Source organism: Aedes albopictus, chromosome 3 (genome assembly GCF_035046485.1).
Source record: "Aedes albopictus strain Foshan chromosome 3, AalbF5, whole genome shotgun sequence".
NCBI lineage: Eukaryota > Metazoa > Arthropoda > Insecta > Diptera > Culicidae > Aedes > Aedes albopictus.
The window spans coordinates 143229063-143250247 of NC_085138.1; the positions used below are offsets into that span (position 1 = coordinate 143229063).

General features: G+C 39.0%; 1 protein-coding gene and 1 long non-coding RNA gene across 18 annotated transcripts in view; one reads left to right on the forward strand and one right to left on the reverse strand.

The window, feature by feature from the left end:
* Window positions 1-21185, forward strand: part of LOC109424083 (uncharacterized) — a 638365-nt gene that overhangs the window by 527003 nt on the left and 90177 nt on the right. The window lies entirely within an intron of this gene.
* On the reverse strand, window positions 1463-2619 carry LOC134291573 (uncharacterized). The gene is made up of 3 exons (XR_009999165.1): window positions 2253-2619; window positions 1983-2191; window positions 1463-1918 (listed from the first exon to the last, which is right to left on the reverse strand). It is a non-coding gene; the product is annotated as an uncharacterized LOC134291573 (long non-coding RNA).

Genomic DNA, 21185 nt, shown 5'->3' on the forward strand with positions numbered 1-21185 from the left:
TTTTTGATGCGCTCTATGAAAAGTTATAGCATGTTGAACTTTTTAGTGAGAGAAAAAAAAGTTGCCTATCCCAAACATTTTGGCCATCTCCTGTAGATCCCCTAACGAATTGCCGTAATCCGAGTATTGCTCGACAACATCGTCGGTTTCCTGCAATAGGGGCGCAACTCAAAAATGTTAATTTTCAGAATAAGCGTTTGAAAATTGAAAATCTTGAAGCATCTTCTAAAAGTTCACTTATTTCACTCATCATTTGACAAAAGTAAACGAATTTTGATGAATTTTTTATTACATTTATCAACGACTATACAGCAATTCATTAATGATAATGGCCGCCACAATCATGTTCACTTTCTGGTAGGGAGTGTAGCTTTAGCATTTAAGTTAAAATACACATTAATAAAAATAAAAAAAAACTTTCTGGTAGGGATAAGCCGATCTGACGTTTGGCTTGGGCGCTGTCCATAAACTACGTAGACTTTTTTCAGGCCATTTCAGACCCCCCCCCCTCCCCCCTCGTAGACTTTTGTTCATACAAAATTATCGAAATTTGTATGGAGCGTAGACTTTGGCTAGACCCCCCCTCCCCCCATAAGAGTCTACGTAGTTTATGGACAGGCCCTTGTGTCGTGCGGCAGCTGCTCTATAAGTTTTATTATCAATCTTATCGACCAGCTGTCAAACGACACAAGCCAAACGTCAGATAGGCTAATCCCTACCAGAATGCAATAATGTTTTTTTTCAGTCATTTGTTCTCTTAAATTGCTGGATGGAAAAAGTTGACTGATTTTGAGTTGTAGGTATCTATATTGCCTTTTTCAACGAATTTCGGAACGGATCTGTGTGAGATGAAAGTTTGCATAGTTTTTCATCGTTTACCATCAAAATTTCAAGAATGACAACTTTAAAGTTGAGCCCCTATTGCAGGAAACCGACGGTATGTGTGTAGTGTCTATCTATCGTCCAACTATCTACCATGCATTGGTTTTTTTTTTTTTTTTTTACTTGTTCATTTATTTGGAAGGCTCGGAACATGCATTGGTTGTACCGATGAATTTGATCGACTTGGATCACGCACACTCACTCTCTCGCAAATTCATTCCACTGAGCAGTGCGTGTTTGTCACAAGCTATCTGGTATAAGCGGGCGATTTCTGGTCAATACACTGAAAAAACAGGCATAGTAACGCTGACAAAATCGAGGGTGAAATTAAAACACTTTTACCACTTGATTTTGGTAGACCATGATTCATTCTTGAAACTACCATGCGCAGGGTTCTATTTACCATGTTGCTTTTTATTTACATTTCATGGTAGCATTGAACCTCTCTACGTAGTTTATTTTACTATGTGCGTGAGAAACAGCATAGTACGTTTGACTATGGCATTATGGTACTTGTTACCATGTGCGTGGTGGAATAGTAGTGTCGTCTTTGTTGTTTACATTTAAGTGCAAAAAAGGATGAATAAATTAAGTTTATTGCTTTCCATTAAGATAAATACACAAAATTGCTTCCTGGTTAAATGAAAATGCTCCGGGAGCGCCTGAAATAACCTTGGGGAAAATGGAGGTTATGCTGAAGATACTGTGGAATATCCATCTGGGGTTTAACGATGTCGTTCGGGAATTCTAGCTGCTGAATTGGGTGATGCGCGGTAAAGGAAGAAGTGGTCAGCTTCATGTCGTTTGGTTTCAGGGTTTCAGGTGGCGCGATTGGTTGACTGATGTCCTGCGGCGAGAAACTCCAACCGAAGGAAAAATCACACCGAAGTCCATCCGCGGTGCATTTGTTACTATTGATGGTGTAACCTCGAACGAAACATCTTATTTATCCGGTTCAATCCATTACGGTTCTTTATCATGCATACAAAAGGGATTCCGGATGTGGTTCCTTCGGAAACGAGCGGTTTTATGAAGCCTATGAATGATTGAAAATGTATTAGAGGATGTGGCGGAATTTCCAGAACAACATCGTGACCAACTTTTTGCCTCTTTCCCGTTTTTATAGTTCCATATCATTCTTCTCCTTGGGACCAGCTTTTTGTTGGCCTACTCCTAGACTCTATGAAGTCTGTTTCGGAAAAACAGCAGTGGTGACGAAGCTTTTGGATTTTCTGCCGGAAGTCCTGAAGGCTTAGAATCCGGTAACCTCCTGTAGGTGGAAACATCGTTGGTCGAGTTACTGTTGTTCCTGATAGAATTAGATTGACTTTGCTAGCGTTCAAAAAACATTAATCGTTAAGTATACTCACCAGTAATTTACCAAAAAACTACGTCTCTATTACAAAATAATGTACTGAAACAAACTACGTCGCAAACAACTTATTGTGAAAAAATGTCTGCGGAAATCGCTGATAATGAAAACAACTTTCGGAGATAGTAACACTAAACATGAGAATATTAGTAGGGAACATGAACATGGTTCTGAGAATCACGAACATCGTTATTAAGATAACCACGTTTGATGGTACTGATTACCATGCGCATGATCTTAAAGGCATAGTAATTGCAAGGAAAACATAGTAGTCATCACTGATATTATGTTTGTCATAACTATTTTTGGGCATGGTAAAATTAAACATGGTTGAATTATTAATGTTACTATAATTTTTTTCTCAGTGTACATTGTGTGAGTCACCAAATTATGCAATATTTGCAAAAGTCTTCCTTTTGTATCGTAAGTAATTAATTCTACGGTGCGTAAATAATTGTTTAGGAAAAGCGCCAGCTGCGCTTTTTAGCTTTGCGTAAAATTGCATAGAAAAGAGCGAGAGAACATCATGTATGAAACAATGAACATATGAAGTTCATGGATGTACCCGAAGATTTAGGTATAATTGTTCGTTTCTACCTGATTGATCTACGGAGATCACGTACACCCTCTCACTCTCTCTCAAGGGCGTTCCATTGAGCAGCGTGCGTATGCTGCACCGAGAAATTTTTCTACTGAGTGACTGAGTTGGTCTTACTCAGAAATCGAAAAATCCTTTGTATTCTTACTCAGTTTTCATTGGCAATGGGTTGTCCCACTTTTAGCTGGAACTGAGTAAGGATACAAAGGATTTTTCTATTTCTGAGTAAGACGAACTCAGCTACTGGGTAGAAATTTTTCTCGGTGTGCTAACTCTCAGGTATAGAAAAGAGCGAGAGAATATCATTCGTGAAACTGTGAAACAGATAAAGTTCGTGGTTGTACCTGAAGGCACCTAAAGGGTTAGCTATGGAATCAGCTAACGAATCAGCTATGGACTGATCCACCGGTTAACTGGACACCCTCGGCTGCAAAATGTTGACACTTGAGTGGAAGCATATCCAATCAGAATTTAATATTCTTATTGGAAATGGTCTCGCTCAAGGGCTACAAAATTCTCTAGTCATGTGAATTTAGTTCACTGGTGGGATCATTCTATAGTTGATTGTTCTAGCTGATAGACTTTCGGAGATGATGCATACACTCACTCTCTCCCAAAGTCATTCCACTATGAGCAGTGTACGCTTGTCACTAGCTCTCAGGTTTAGTGAAGAGCGAGAGAATATTATTCATGAAAACTGTGAACAGTCTCTCTATTTCTGCGTTCGTCATGCTTGGTATACTTTTGCGCAAAGATTCACTTTTCATCTAAATACAATTTAGATTACCATAGCACTACTGGAACATTATTGCACGACAACTCATATGTATGACGATCCAAACGGGGGCTTACCACATTCATATCAACCATCAGACATAGAGATATATACATGGAGTGTTGGCATGCGTAGCATCAGAGTATGTACTACATGACAAAAGCACAATCCACTTTGGCAGTATACGCCTCTCTCTTTCTGAGTGATTCGAATTGTGCACACCCTAAAATGAAACAACACAGGCTTGTGTACAATGTACACAGGCTTGTGTACAATGTACACAGATTTGTGTACTACTAGATCAGCCTCCACCGCCTCCACCCCTGTGTCAAATGTACACAGTCACTGTTCTGGCTCTAGCGCTGGTATGGGAGCAAAGTTCATAACTAATTTTCTCTGAACGATGACATGCATTATCAGGAATCGATCAGTGCAAAAATAATTGTTAATTTTGTTTTCATGCCAGCGCTGGAGCCGGAAAAGTATCTGTGTACATTTGACACAGCGGTGAGGCTGATCTAGTAGTACACAAATCTGTGTAACTTCTGTAACCGTGCAGGTAAGCGATAAAAGGGGTGGGCCAACTCTCACTCTCTCACAATTATGTTATGTATGTTCTCCCTGCGCTCCACTTCAAATAATATAGTGATTTGACATTCTACATTGAACAATGTTCACTTTATGTCGAGATGATAGATTATTGTTTATGTACATAGGTGAATAACAATAACATCGAGGCAAAATCTATATAAAAAAAAAGTTTAAATTGTTTGCTTGGATAAAAATACGCACATTTCCGTAAGAATATTTGAATCATTTTAGCACTGTTTGAGTCATAATTCGGTCCAATTGAAGATTATTTCATCTTACTTGAGGATGATGAGTTTGATGGCATTACTCTAAGATGATATGTTTCCATAAGGATTCTGGAACCCTGGAACGCAATATTTCGCAACTTTCCCAGTAGGTTTCTGTAACTATCTCAGAAGGAGTCAGGCATTATCCCAAATGGTTTCTGGATTCAAACCAGCAGGATTCAGCCGCCATCTCTGAAGGATTCTCAAACCATCCCGAAAGGATTCAGGAATCATTTCAAAAGGAATTTGGCACCATACTAGAAGTATGCTGGAAACATCCCAGATCACTTTTGGAACAATCTCAGAGTGGTTCGGATTGCATTCCAGAAACAATCAGCAACAATTCCAGAAGGTTTGTGGAATTTTCTCAGAAAGAAGAATTTCATCAACAATTCTCAACTCTTTTAAAGATTCCCCCAAGGACTCTTATGGTGAATCCTCATACTGATGTAACTCCGAGATTTTGCAGTTTTTTTATTTGTGAATTAAGTCTTCCCGGAATTCTTCCAATGATTCTCCCAGATCTTTAAGGTTGTCTCATAGAATTTCCTTCCGGATTTTTTCCGCAAAAATACTCCAGGAGTTTCTTGGGCATTCGTCCAGTAGTGTTTGGAGAACTCCTCCAGGACCCGAGGAACTCCTGGAGGAATCTCGAGGAATTCCTGGAAGAACATTTGCAAGAGCTCCTGATGGAATTCCTGAAAAAAATCCTGATGAACTCCACAAGCAATTCCTGAGGAATTTGCGGGCTTCGTGGTCAAGCGGTTAGCGGCAGCACTCATCTAAGTGTCTCGTAAGCCTCGGAGTGTTGGTTTGATTCCCGCTCCAATCGGGGAAAACTTTCGTCAAACGGAAAATTCTCCACTGGGCCACCAGGTGTTATATGTGTTAGCCGTTGTCTAGTGTAAGTAATGTTATGTCTGTGTGGTCTCTTACCAAAGACGGCGTAATTGTATATTAAACTTTTGGAGCGATTCCCGAGGAACTCCTGGAGAATTTCCCGAATAATTCCAGGAGGAATTCCCGAGTAACTCTTGGAGGAATTGCTAAAAGAATTCCCAAGGAATTTCTGAACGAGTTCCCAAGGGAATTCTGATGTAATCTACGAGAAACGCCTGAAGGAATTCACTCCTGGAATATCTTAGGAACTCCTGGAAGAATCAGTGGAGGAATTTCTGAACGAATTCCCAAGGAAGTTCTGGAGCAATCTGCGAGGTACTCTTGGAGGAGAATTGGAGGAAATCCCAAGAAACTCCTAGGAAGTAGCCTTTGGAACATCCTGGACGAATTGCAGAGAAAAATCTGGAGGATTTTCCGAGGAACTCCTACACGCAAAAAAATCCGTTTCGATATACGTGCACTCCAGAACACCTGGAGGAATTCCCGAGGAACTCTTGGAGGAATTTCCAAGGAACTCCTGGAGAAATTCCCGAGAAACTCCTGAGGAAATTTTGAAGGAACTCCCGGAGAAACTCCAAGAGGAATTCTGGAGGAAAACTGAAGATCTCCTGGAGGAGTTTTCGAGTAACTTCTGAAAGAACTTCTAGAAGAACTCCCAATTGAACTCCTGGAAGATTTCCTGGGAGAGTACAGGAGAAATTCCTGAGGATCTCCTTGCAGAACTCCTGAAGAATTCCTAGAGGTATTCATGAGTAACTTGTGGAGGAACTCTCGAAGAACTCCTGTGAAAATTGCAGATGATCTACGTGAGGAATTCCGGAGTATCTACTGGGGGAATTTTCGAGGAACGTCTGTGAGAATACTCGATAAACCCCTGGAAGAACTTCTGGAAGAACTCCTGAAGGAACTCCAGAAAGAATTTCTGGGGTTATTCCTGAAAAAATTCCTTGGGGAATTCATGAAGGAATTCCTGAGGATCTCCTTGTAGAATTCCTGAGGAACTTTGTTACCGGTTCGTAAGCCACTCTACTCATCAATAAAATATATATACAAATAATCGGTGCTTACTTACCAGCTCTCCTCCATCATCTAATCGTGGGATTTTCTACAAAGAGATTCTCGATTTGTTTTCTTTAAGGAAATAACACTTAGAGATTAATTTCTTATTAGCACCTCATTGCTTCGCTTAATATACAATATAACGTGCACGTGCGCAAACCGTTGGGGCCACCTGCAATCTCCTCCCGCGACGTTCACCCATTCTCCGTTATCACCACCTGCTATCCGGATTCGAGGCTCTTCTCCAGCATTCCTTTTTCACTGTCTATCTTCCTCACTCCAACACTAATACCCGAGCGAATTGGCTCTCGTGGAACACATCCGGAACTACCGGACGAGATCGTATGTCCAGTGTGCCAACAGCTTTGGAAAATTCCATCAACCCGATAACTTCTGCCAACCGTAACGTGCTACCAACCGAACAATCACTTCCTTCGAACTACCCCGGCTAAAAACACACCGTACTTCCGACACCGCACATTTGGTCTACGCGGAATCGGCTTGGTTCGAGGTTCACCAAAATTAGCTAATTCGCTGAGCACTACGGATTGGATTTCGTCCTGATTTCTGGACGGGCTACGGTTCTAACTTCAGACTACGGGTTCTAGCACATGCTCTTCTCCCACACTGCACTGTATAGTAGGGCACTAGGTCATGCGTTTTAGGCTCTTCACGATCCCCGGTCTCACTCATAACACTCCGAATGGCACCAGGGCCGGACAGTTCTTCAGGAGTAGTCCAAACCGTTATGATCTCCTGCTCGTATCGATTGTTATCCACTTCTCGAAGATCTCCTGTAGGAATTCCCGAGGAGCTCCTGGAGAAATTCCGGAGGATCTACTGGAGTAATGAGGGAGGATCTACTACAAGAATTCTCGAGGAACTCCTGGAAGAATTCTCGTGGAACTCATGGAAGAACATTTGGAAAAACTCCTGAATGACTTCTTGAAGGGATTCCTGGAAGAATTCCTTTAAAAACTCCTTGGACAATCAGTGAGGAAATTTCTTGGGGAATGCCTGCAGAAATTCCTGAGGATCTCCTGGAATAATTTCTGAGGAGCTCCTGTAGGATTTCCTGAGGAACTCCTGGATGAAATCCCTAGGAATTGCTGGAGGAGTTCCTACAGAAATTCCCGAGAAACTTCTGGAGGAATTATATAGAAAATTCTAGAGGAATACCCGAGGAACTCCTGGAATAGTTTTCGTGAAACTCCTGGAAGAATTCGCGAGGAACTCCTGAAGAAATTTCCAAGGAATTGCTCTCTTCCTAGAGAAAATCCCGAGGAACTTCTGGAGGAAATCCCGCGAAACTCTTGGAGGAACTCTTTGAGGGATTCCTGAGGAAATTCTGGAGGAATTTCCGAGTAACTCCTGGAAGAACTTCTGAAAGAACTCCTGCAGGAATTCCTGGGGGGAATCCAGGAGGAATTCCTGAGGATCCACTGGCAGGATTCCCGAGGAGCTCATGGACGAATACCTGAGGAACCCCTGGAGCAATTCCCGAAGAACTCCTGTAGGAATTCTCGAGAATTTCCTAAAGAAATTCCAAAAGATATTGTTCGGTTGATCAAACCAACTTTTGTAGCAGTCGTTTGCTTCAGTAGCAGCTCAAAATGAAAATTAAGTTTTATAAATTTTGATTCAGTTTCACTAAATTCACCACAGCTTACAATATTTGGTTTACATTCTTCCTTATTTCTCAATCCGTCAATCCACTATTATCTATCCACCCAAAGAACTCCTGCTACAGCAGATATACTGGATAATTTCCCGAAGAACTCTTGGAGGAATTCTCAAGGAAGTGCTGGAAGAACTTCTGAAAAAAATCCTGAAGGAATTCTTGGAGAACTTGCTTAGAAAAATCCTGAAGAACTTCCTTGGGGCAATTCCTGGAGGGTTTCCTGCGGAACTCCTGGAAAAAATCCCGGACAAACTCCTGAAGAAACTTCCAAGAGATTCCTGGAGGAGTTCCTAGAGAAATTTCCGAGGAACTTCTGGAGAAACTCCTAACTTTACCAAACACCGTATGTAACATATGTAAACAAAAAAGAGATTTTCATATGAGGCGCTGAATTTCGTTAAGCACTACTTGTATCACTCACCTTTGGGGATGATTTGTGAAAAAATACCCAGATTTTTCACGTTTCTGAAATGCTCAATGTATGAGTTGCTATAGGAACAGCGAACTTCTCCTTCGAATTTTCTCCGCTCGTGGATTTTGTTAGATATGGTGTTTGGTAAAGTTAGGCTTGATTTGAGAAAATTCTGAAGGAATTACCGAGGAACACCTGAAATAAACTCCTGGAGGAATTCTTATGGAACTCTTACAGCAGTTCCTGAGGAACTCCTGGAAGAATCCCCAAGAAACTCCTGAAGGAATCCCCGAGGAATTCTTGGATGAATTCCCGAGGAACTCCTGGAGGAAATTCAAAAAAAACTCCTGAAGGAATCTTCATGGAATCCCTAGAGACAATCCTGAAAAACTTCTGGAGAAAATCCCTCGAAACTCCTGGAGAAACTCCTTGAGGAATTCCTGAGGAAACTCTGAAGGAATTTTCGAGTAACTCTTGGAACAACTTCTTAAGAAATTCCTGAGGGAATCCAGGAGGAGTTCCTGATGATCTACTGGCTGAATTCCTTAGGAACTCCTGGCGGAATGCCTGACAAACCCCTGAAGGAATTCCCGAAGAACTCCTGTAGAATTTCTCGAGGATTTCCTGGAGAATTTCTCAAGGAATTCCTAATGGAATTCTGAAGGTCGAGGAATTCCTGGGAGAATTCCTAAGGAAATCGTGGATAAATACCCGATGCATTTCTGGAGGATTTTCCGAGGAACTCCTGGAGGAAATCTCGAGGAACTCATGGAGGATATCTTGGAGGGATTTCCAAGGAAATCCTGGAGGAATTTCTGAGGAAATGCTGGAGCAATTCTCGCGGAAATTCTGGAGGAATTCCCGAGGAACTCCTGGAGAAATTCCCGAAGAATTCTCAAGGAATTCATAAAGGAATTCTGGATGGAATTCTGAAGGAGTTGTCGAGGAATTCCTGGAAGAATTCCTAAGGAAACCGTGGATGAATTCCCGATGCATTTCTGGAGGAATTTCTGAGGATTTGCTGGAGTAATTCTCAAAGAACTTGTGGAGGAATCCTTGTTGAATTCCTGAAAAATTCGTGGAGAAATTCCCGAAGTATCCATAACAATGACAGATTGTGCTCGTGAATTGTGCCTCTGCAATTTATGAATGATTCATTGTTTATTTAATTTTACACATTTACATAAGTTATGTCTGTGGCATGGAACTGAATTCTACAGCTTGCCGACGTACAAAACTATATTTGAACTGTTTGACGGTTCAAAATGTGCATATACTCTGCACGTCAAAGTTGTTTAGTAATCAATCATTGAAGGGAACTTATTTGGCTCTCACCGTTTCTATACAGTCAGTGGCATTACTGGATAGAAATGAGTGATATTGCAACAAACGAACACTAGTGCGTAATTTTCCACGCACACACAGTACGCTCCTATTCGGAGCTACCTCAACCACTCTGCCTCATATTGCACATGAAAATATTCAAAAACTTGAAAAACTAAAAGGACATTTTTCTTAATGGTTTATGATGGCCATTAGCAAATAATCAAAATAAAAACAAAAGGAGTTTGAACTAAGCTTTGAACACCCACAATTCCATTTTGTTTGTTTAGTTCTGTGACACCTTCTGGAAGTCACAAATCCTTCAAAAGGCTTTCGTCCCAAAATCCTAGCACGGGTGTTTATTTATGACCCGTACCCTTCTGCAGGACTAGCTTTTTTGACCTGAATAATCGAATGAAAGTGGGGAGGACAGTTGTTACACTGACACTATCAGAGTTAATGGGCACGTTAATGAGTAATACATATCAACAACAACATATTTGTACTAGTGTTGGTAAAACTGCACGGAAGGAGCTCAAAGGCATCTCTACCCGTTTACTAGAAGTCAATAGTGGCAATAATTAGTAGCATGGCGCTCGCTCTCTTATGTCGTTTTCGTTTTTGCGGTGGAGCTACACCGGTGTAGCACTTTTGCACCGAAACTGTTCGTTTTTGATTTTCGTGCTGCACTGGTGTAGCACTTTTTCTGCACCGCTCAAGATAGTGCAGCACTCAAAAATTCGAGAGTGTAGCGGGTGTACACTGTGTCCACCAATCAACGTTTGCAAAGTTGTAAATATTTTGGTGTCTATTCACACACACCAATGCAACTGCACCGAAAATGTTCGTTTTTGTAGTGAAAAGTGTAGCACGAAGCGGTGTAGCACCGCCACAAAAACGAAAACGACATTAGGTCGAAGCAAGGATGTTCGAAGAACATTTCGTACGGAGGATTACCTGCTGTGTGCGTGATCGCAGCTGATCAGCACGAGTTAGCTCATTTAATTCTGCCCCGTATAGGAAATTTTATCATGTTTTAATCATATTGTGTTATGATTGTTACAATATATTTCTATGATTTATTTTGTTATGATCGGATCAAAATTATAACAAATTGTGATATTAATCTTAGCTTCAATATAGCTAATTTGTATCGAAATTTGATACAATTTTATAACATTATTTACTAAGTGTCAACAAATCAGATCTAAATTGTAATACAATGAGTTATGAAACCACATTATTATAACATAATGTGATACATTTGAGTTAAAGTCTTTTGAAAATACCAAGGATGTTAAACATGATTATAGTTATAAATATCATGATTTGTTATAATTATGATATGTTTCAATACAACCTTTTACTTTTTTTCTTTTCTTTTTGTCAAATAAGAATTTTAATTCAGCCCCCTAGGGTATTGGCCATACGTCTTGTTTTTGTGAACAAATAAAACTAATTATACAGCCATTTTATAGAAAAACGATACAGTGCTACTTCGATTATCGTGAAACCTGGTGGGTTCGTAGTCGATCGAAAATAATTAGACCCGTATTTTTTATTTCGTCGTTAGGGTGGCCAATTTTCAGTCAGGGTGGTCCTAAAAATCAAGGTTTTTAAAAATTAAAAAATTTCTAAAAATCATAACTTTTGATTCAGTTAACCGATTTTAAACTTTTTTTTGTTTGGAAGCTATTGAATTCTACTTTTCAGGGAAAATACGTTCAATGGGCCAAGTAGTGTTTTTGTGCAAAAAAAAATATGCAAATATATTAGTTTTTTAACGTTTTCATGGTCTCTTGACAAAAAAGGTAGGTACCCTGGTTTTATATTTTTATCAGGAAAACATATCAGAAAATCAGAGATGTATGTTAGTTTTTGAGATATGATTTTTTCCGTTTCTTAAACACTCCCACACATCATTAAACAACCTACAATATGAATCAAACGCACTGTGATATCCGCAAATCTAAGGTTGAATTGGAATCCACAGAAATCTTGAATTACGAAGCCGGCGGGCTGGAGCGTGGATGCACAGGCTGCTAAGAAGACAGATTTTGTCGGTGACCACGTCGAAAACAAACAGTCTTTGCAGCAATATTTAACGGTTGGCTAAAGAAGCCAATCAGCGCACAACGTTGTGTATAAGGAGGCATGCCTGCAGGTTAACAGAATCATTCCACGGTAGACCTCGAAGAGCATATCTGATGAACCGCTTCTGGATCTGGAGTCTCTCGATGCGTTCTGCGTAGATAACATGATACGGAGCCCAAACTTGCACTCCATATTCCAATACACTGCGAACTAATGCACGTTACAGCGATTTAAGTGAATAAATGTCATCGAAATGCTGAGTATTGCGTCGCAGGAAACCAAGCATTGCATTGGCTTTGGTCGTAGTTATGGCAACATGTTGGTTGAAGCGAAGTTTAGAATCGAGGATCACACCAAGAGGATTAGGTAATCACAATCGTTTCGTTACACACACATGCAACTATTGTATTCTCAAATAAAAGTCTCACGAACATTATTGAAAGTAATACATATACGCAATATTGCGCACCTTTTCTGAAATCCGCAACAACTTGAGCGCCGACCAACATAGGCCAGTTGTGCGCCATACAAAATGTAAATAAACTAATGTCGCGCCAAGAGCTCTATCTCTCTTGAGGTTCGGCTCCAATTTTTGTCCAAAGCATGCATCTTCCTTAAGACTGGAAATAGTATGCAACAAAGATATTATTGATTTTACTTTACATTTTTACTTCATTAACCTTCACGTACCCGACCCTTGACAACTCATTTTCAAAATGCTGGCAATTCACCAATTTTCATCCGATTTTTTTGAAGTCGCCCCTCAATCGATCCTAAATTGGTGATAGATTATTATACTCACGTGGCCATGCAATATCCGGAACCATTCCGGGGATATTCCGGATTGTGCCGGGGTCAGGGGGTTGCCAAAATGGCTAAAAAGTGATTATTTCGTGTGTTATTTTGTTTGAACCATCGATTTTCAGTGAATTTTTTTTACTGCGAACAGTGAAACACAACTGCAATAATCAGATTAGAATAAGTTGACCCAACCGGATCTCCGTGACAGGTTCCGCGGAGCCTCATTGTGGACACTTCTGATTTTCAGCCTAAACATGACGTGCGACATATCAATCTTCATGATTTCAAATGACTGAGTCAGAAACGATAGATTAAAGTCTGTATCAATTAATATGGCCACCCCGGAACATCTAGCATAAGTTCCACGGGGGTATCATCGGGGACATTTATGATTTGCAACCAAAACATGCCGTGTGACGTATCAATCTTCATGATTTCGAGATAATGGGGCAGAAAAAAAAATACTGAAGTATGTATCAACTGATGTAAACACTTCTGAAACACATGGAATAGGTTCCGCTCAAACACAATAACACATAGCCGTTGGCCGTTTGGCAAAACAGATCCCTCCCCTACCCCCTGACCCCAGTGCAAGCCGGAATATCTCCGAAATGGTTCCGGATATTACATGGCCACTTGAGTATATCAAACTAGCACCAATTTATGATCGATTTAGGGCGACTTTAAAAAAAATCGGATGAAAATTGACGAAATGCCAGCATTCTGAAAATGAGTTGTCGGAGGTCGGATATGTGGATAACTGACACTGAGGAAGATTACAAGTGGTAGTCGAAATACGCGTATCTGTCGAAGGATTAGGGCGAAATTATAAGGTATGAAACTGATTACACTCATTCGAAGAGGGTATTCTGCTTAGAGGGTTCGAAAAGTCGGTACAAGACTCCGTAGTTTGTCAATCGTTCGTTCACTCATGGCGCTCCTATTTGACTTATGCATCATTTCCACCTGATCTGGTGATTCATACTACTCGAAATGGTTCCTTTTACCATTGCAATCGAGCATTATAAAACAATTTTTACCAAGAATTTTGAGGTTCTTGTTTTTGACTGCAGGACAATTGTCAATTTCTTGAGATCTCGCTCAGCTTAATTAGTCAACTAGACACCAAAACAAAAAATGTCGGCGCTTCATAATATGCAGTTGTCCAGATACCCATGGAAGCTCCAATTATCTGGGCATCTTTCATACAGATTGAGAATATGCGATGCATGCTTAACCGCAACTATTGTCTAGTAGTCGGCATTTAATTTGATTCTCTTCATCGCCGTCTTTTTTTCAAGGTGTACCTTATAACGCCCTGTTCTTGTTAGACTTGCTCTCAAGTGCCCAAACGGTCGTTTTCTTCGTGCAACTGGCTGCAAACAATTGTAAGCTAATTTTAACTGCCAGAGATGATGTGGATACTTTTACTGGTGGGCGGTAACGAAGCGAAACGCCCGGGCAAATTAGGGGCTCAACCAAGCGTGATCTCGATCGGAGTCGATAGAGAACATATTGTTATGGAATACATATGCAAAACAAAAAGGAACAGCAGTTTTTGTGACAAAAATAAACTGGAACTTTCGCTTAATATACACAGCAGAACAAATTTTGCGATATCACATCATTTTCGCTGCATATCAGTCGCGTCGAAAAAAAGTGATATACAAATTACATACATCCTTTCCACGCAGCATATCAGCCGCCGCAGCTTGATAGTGGGTCTAGCAATTGCTAGAACTGGATCGATAGATGAATCATATATAATTTTGATAATTTGATAATTTTAATTTTTACTGACCTTTTAGGTCTTATTAAACAATAATATTCAATTTGGCAAACAAGATACACAAACATGAGTAACACATTTAGGCATACATTCATATATAAGTAAAATATTGGCATGGATTCGTACACAGAACCGTTGAGTGTGAGGCATATTCCTTACCTCTCGGATATTTCACCGAGTTAAAAAGTGGGTGATAAATATGATACTGCTTTTAGGTATCTGCTGAAACAGATTTGTTAAAGTGTCAACAAGGGTGTACAATTTTTGTTCCCCTCCCCTGTTTGGGAAATTAAGCCACTGCGTCCAATAAGCTGAACTTTTGTGGCACGACGCGTCCCCAACTAACAATTGCAAGTCACAAACAAGCAAGCTTGCTGAATTGTTGCTTAATAATGGTAATGATAGCTGAACTAAAATTATGCTCAACACATTACTGTTTAAATGATTTTTCAATTGAGAAAATAGTCAATGTTCGACTTTCCTTATCGGTATCAACAATGATAAATTAAAACACTTATCAAAAGTTTAAAAGAAATTTATTCGACAAGCATTGATTCCTTAGCAAAAGAGTTTAACAAAACATTTGTCTGCATCTTATTAAGCTGATGTATTGATAAGCATATGCTCCTGAACAATGTGCTTTTCACTTGTCAAATAAACGCCTTCAGTCCGTCATAGTTTGACTCGGAACTTTGTTCGGATTATGGGATAAATCATGGATAAAACTGTTGAGACAACCAAGTTATTAAAGAACCAAAATTTTAAACGGATCACATAAAATAAAACACAATAGAATTATGTAGTTTAACATTAAGTGTCAAGAGACGTAATTAATGTAAAAATGAGGCATTTATTATTATTATTATTATTGCGCTTAGCAAGAAAAATTTTTGTTTCACACTTTTACCACTCTGTCAGTCAGTTGTGCGCAAGGTAAATCTCATATCATGGGCAGTATCCATATTTGCATTACTTAAAACATACCCAACCGGTATCGACCGCTTGCGATCAGTACAAGACTGAATGCAACAAATAATAGCACAACCAATCGAATTAGCAACAATTCCAGAAAATATTGTTTTATTTCCGTTTTATTAAAACAATCTCGAAAGGGACCATAATGAGTTAACTTACCTTTCCCCGCAAGTTATCAACAACAACGATCAGCCGGTGGGCGAGCGTCGATGTTTGTTTTGGTCGCAGACAATGGAAACGTGCTGCGTGTAGCTTTGGCGCGCAACGACGTCGTCTGATGTCGTCTGCTTTCTTGCTTCTGATTGGCTGCGCGCAACTGGAGTGGAGCTGCGCGTAACTGACCGGCGCGCAAATTGCGCAACGAAAGAAAAACTATACAAAAGATTCGCAATATTAGTCTGTAACAAGATATCTTGTACCTTGATTACTATATTGTTTATCTTCCGCAGCAGTTCGATTGTACAAGACGCTTGGATCGATGCATTTGACATTTCAGTGCTGTCGTGTTTACTGAATATTGTTCCCACAGTCACCTAGATAACCAAACAGCATTCAGAAATCGACACATTTCAAGTATCCCTAAACATCCTTATGCACTATTTATTGAACATAATATCAAGATTCCATGACAAAAGCATAAATAAAAAAATGCTTAACGGATCTTCGACTGAGCATGAGTAGATTACCTGAACATTTTTAAAGATCGATATTTAATGATAAAAATAAAAACCTATTCATATCGCAATTAGTTCGTTCAGAAACAATATCTTCAATAAGGACCAACACTTTTTGGCCGCATTCGATACAAGTTTTCTTACCGTGCGATAAAAATACTGACAGCGAAATCAGAATGGAAAACACGTGTTCAGGGGTTCAGGAGTGATCATTATTGAGTCATGGGAAGATTATGTTTTGCTTTGGGTGCCGCATCTCACCATCTCTAGGATGGCGCAGTTCGGAAGGCATGCGGCTGGCAATCGACAGGTCTCGAGTTCTAATCCGGGTTTAGGTAATTTTATATGTAATTCTTATTTCATAATAGGTGTTCTCAACATGAGAGCAAATGATCACTCTCGTGAGAGTTCACCATTTTTGTATTTTATTCATTTTCAGTCATTTTTGCCAAAGCTTAATATCAACTTTCTTGTACATTTGTAAAACGCTTTGAACAACAAAAAATTAAGTTGGTGCACAACATGATGCTTTATAATTTCTCCAAATTTGTGTGAACAAAACCCGAACATAGGTTATAGGTGAAAATAATTCGAATGTTATTCAACATTATGCTGAAATAATTCGTCATAATGGTGCCTGTTAAATGAGTGATTATCAGTTGGGTCGTCTCCCAGTCAGGTGCAATGGACCTTTCCAGGTTCTGCAGACCAGATCTCACTGGTGCACACAGTGCACTGTTTATAAATCTTAGCCTGCGCGTGTATAAAGCACCACAACTGCAAAGCAGATGTTTCGAGGTATCACGTTCCGTATTACAGAAACGACAGATATCACTCTGAATCTGACCAATATTTTTCAAGTGATACCTGCTCGGGCAGTGTCCAGTTACTAGGCTCTCTTGTTGAACTCTAAGAGCTTTTTGGTTTTATAAGCATTTGGTGTTATAAACCGTTTTGACTGTAAGCAATTTTAGACATCCATCCAATTGGATATCACCCTCTGCTCAGCCCAGCATTTCAGGTCCATTTTTATTGTACAGTTTGATATACCGCAGAATGGTTCTGGGTCAGAAAACTGTAAATTGGAACCACTTTTAGCAAGCTCGTCTGCCATTTCATTCTCTTCAATGCCTCAGTGACCTGGAACCCAGTATAAGTTTACTGAGTTCCCTTGGCACAGCATGCGCAGTGAAAGAATGCATTCCCAGAAAAGCTTTGAAGTGCAATTTGTTAGCGTACAATGCTTAGTGCAGCTTGACTATCTGAGAGAATACAAATATTTGCATATCTGTATTTTCTCTCAAATCAGATATTTACGCATTTCAAAAAAGCAAGAACCTCTGCTTGAAACATCGTAGGATAGTGTCCCATCGCCACTGAAATTTGTATTCCATGGCCGTAGATTCCTGTTCCCTCTCCGACTTCCCAATCTGCATCAGTTGTTTGGGGCAACTTGTAGGAAACACCATGGTTCTCCACAGGTTTCATCCAGTCTTTAATCATTTTCCTTACTGGCCTATTTTGGAAATATTGTGAAATGCTCAGATGACGTACAAGATCACCTGGCATAAACTTTTCAACTCGTTTATTCCTCGAGCGATCACGCTGTTGTATTTTGTACAACACGTTGAAAAAATTTCGCTTTTTGTACTTAGCATTAGCGTGATGCTGACGGTGGTGGTCATCCGCGCGAGTTACAGAGGGTTAAGGTGATACGGGACGCCGTGCTATTTTTCCTATCTTCCCTCTCTTTCTAACAATTTGGTTTTTAAATTAAGAAAAATGTATTGATTTTTTTTATTTTAAACGAAAGAGCACATTTTTCTGAACTGTTATGATTTTTTTCAGACTTTTAGAGCTTTATTTTGGTACCTAAAATCAATTTCGAAGAGATTTTTTCAAAATCACCTTTTGACAGCTGGGCAACTGCTTGACAGCTCCACCCAGTAAAAAATGCGACGAGGGGTGATTCGACAAATCGCTCCCATACAAACTTCAAACTAATTTTTAAATAGGTTCCCGAGCACCAAAATTCATGAAAATTTGGATTTCGGCTCAGTTTTGCATGCAGATTTAGAATATGGAATTATCTCAACACCGCTAAAGAAGCTAATTTGCCTCGCGATTTTTTAAGATGGTAATCTCGATGCTAATCTGAAGATGCTGAAAAACAATCAGCATATGCACTGCAAGTGAGTATACGCAATGATAGGTTTTTGTTGTAAAATATGAAGTAGAATCTCAGATTACCGTAGCAACAGACCAATGGCGGATATTTCCTCGACCGTCCTGTTCGCCCTTAAGTCTCAGTAATTCTTTTTCTACTTCTACTTATGATTGCACGTACTCGTGCAAAGGTAGGAAATTGAGAATCGCATCTAAAGCCTAAGTATTTGACTCGATCACTAGGGTGAATTTGTATCCCCCCAAGCCGAAAAGCTGCTAGGTTGATCGTCCTTCTCCTAGTGAAATTATTATGAACTGTGTAACTACAATATTTCAAAAACGTACCGAACTATGAAAATATATTCAAAAGTTGTTAGCTATCAAATGTTCAAGTTATGAATTTTAAAATAGCTCATTAATTGACTACCCTTCCTGTGATATTGAACTGTTGTACTCAGAGCCGTAGCGTGGGGTTGGCCAGGTTGGCCCCCGCCAAGGGCGCCAGCCTCAGAGGGGCGCCGAAATGGCCTAAGGCAAGAAGAAAACAGCATTGTTTTCTTGAATGTTATCAAGGTTTCGCTATTTTCAGTATCCAATATTGGTAATATATTTTTTAGTTTTTCCGTATTGTCAAACATTTAGATTTCTTTAGTTTATTTTAAACATTTACCTTAATGTTACCTGGTAATTTACCTACTATTTATTTTTTTATCATAATAACTAGTTAAGCTTTTTTTTACTGAACAACGCAAATTCAAAATGCTTTCAAAATTCCAGTTTTTTTTTTTTTCTAAAAATTCATAAACATTCTCACTGGAGAATGTCTTGAGGTTACTTTCGAGGATTTTCTTCGCATTCATACAAGTATAGATTCTTTTAGAAATTCAGGGAGTTTTGAGATTTTTTTTCAGAAATAAGTGAAAGAATTCCGCCTGATATTTCTCCAAGGATTTAATTTGACAATCTTCCACAGCTTTTTTAAGAAATTTTGGCAAACATGGTTTTTCAAAAATCTTTCAGGGATAAATTTGGAAATATTCTTAAAGGATACCTTCTGAAAATGATCCACAGATTCCTTCGGAAATTCTTCAAAACTTTATTTCCCAAATCTTCTAACTCATATTTTTTCCAGGGGTTCTCTTTAATGAATTTCTAGAAATTTTCCAGAGCTTTATAGAGATTTATTTTAATTAAATTTAAATAGAGATTCCAACAAAATATCTTTAAGGATTACTTAGAAACTCTTGATTCCTTTAGAAGTCCCTCCAGGGATGCCTTCTGAAATGCCTCTAGGAATTCCTTCAGAAACACTTCCAGGTATTTTTTTTAGAAAATCGTCTATAGATTTCTTAAGAAATTTGACTAAAATTTCCTTCAGAAAGTCTTATATAGATCCTTTTAGTAGAAGAAACCTCTCATATCGCTTAGAAGATCTTCCGTTGATTCCTTTCGATTTTTTTCCAAGTTCAGTAGATTTTGATCCCTTAATTTCTGCTAAAATTCCCAGGAGAATCTTCAATGAATTTTCTCATAAATCGTAAGTATAGAATTCCTTCAGAAATTTCTCTAGGTATTCCGCTGATAAAACATGTCATTGATTTTATGCAACATTTCTTCAAAGGGTCCCTTCAAAAGATTCTCCAGGGATTTCTACATAAAACCTTTTAGCTATTTTTTTTAGAAAGCTTCAATGAGATTTCTTACGAAACTTTTGCAGGGATTGATTCAATCAAAACATTTTCCAAATGTTCTTTCGGAAATTCTTCCAGTGCTTATCCACATTTCTTTACGAACTACTCCAGGAATTCCTACAAGAATTACTCAAAAATTTCATAGGAAATTCATATTTTCATATGTACCGGATGTTCCTGCAAAAATTCCTTCAGAGATTCCTGAATAATTTCAGGTAAATTTATTGAAAACTTCTGGTGAAACCAATTGAACTAAGTAATCACCGAAAATTGGTAAAATGGATCGTTTGAGATTCCTGAAAACCCCTGAAATTTAAGTATTTTTGAAAACATAATTCATTTGAAACAGCGGATTACAATTTTTAAAGAAACAAATAAAAAACACATACTTTTGCAAATGAACAATGTCCAATTGTCGTAGGGCGCCAATCTGGATGCTTGCCAAGGGCGCCATGGGACCACGCTACGGCTCTGGTTGTACTTGGTCCACTCTCATTGGCGTAACAAGCTTTTTCTTTCTTCTTGCTCACTCTCCTAAACAAACACAAGAAAGAGCGAAATGCAAGAGGCGGCCTGTGCCCCCTCTTTCATCCTTCTCGTTCTCGCGTTTGTTTAGGAGAATGAGTGAGATAAAAGAAAAAAGCTAGCTACACTCTGACTGAACATAAAAATTGAAAATGGTAATCAACAGTGTAATAACAGAAACATCAAATTTCAAACTTCCTGCTCACATTATACACTTCTCCTATTAACTGTTGTCCTACTTGTGCATTATCTTTTCATCAAATATGTAAAAACTTGAGTGTGAACTGTAGCTTGTTGAAGATTTTCTAGAAACCGTTCAGTCAGAGTGGACTAAGTACAATCAATTACTTAGCAGTTTCTCGGTTTCAAGCTTTATTTTACGTTTTTTCGCGATCAATACAGAGCGATGTTGTGAAATAATAGTTATTAAGACTTATGGCAAAAATTCAAGAACATTTGTTGAAAAACTCAAAACTTATAGAGTTGCAAACTTTAAAGTCGTTTTTCTAGAAATTAAGTAAAAGACGCATGGTTCTCTCTGACTTAACACCGATCAATCATCTAAGCATTTAATTCACATTTGAATTTTACAGGCTCCATTATGGCATATC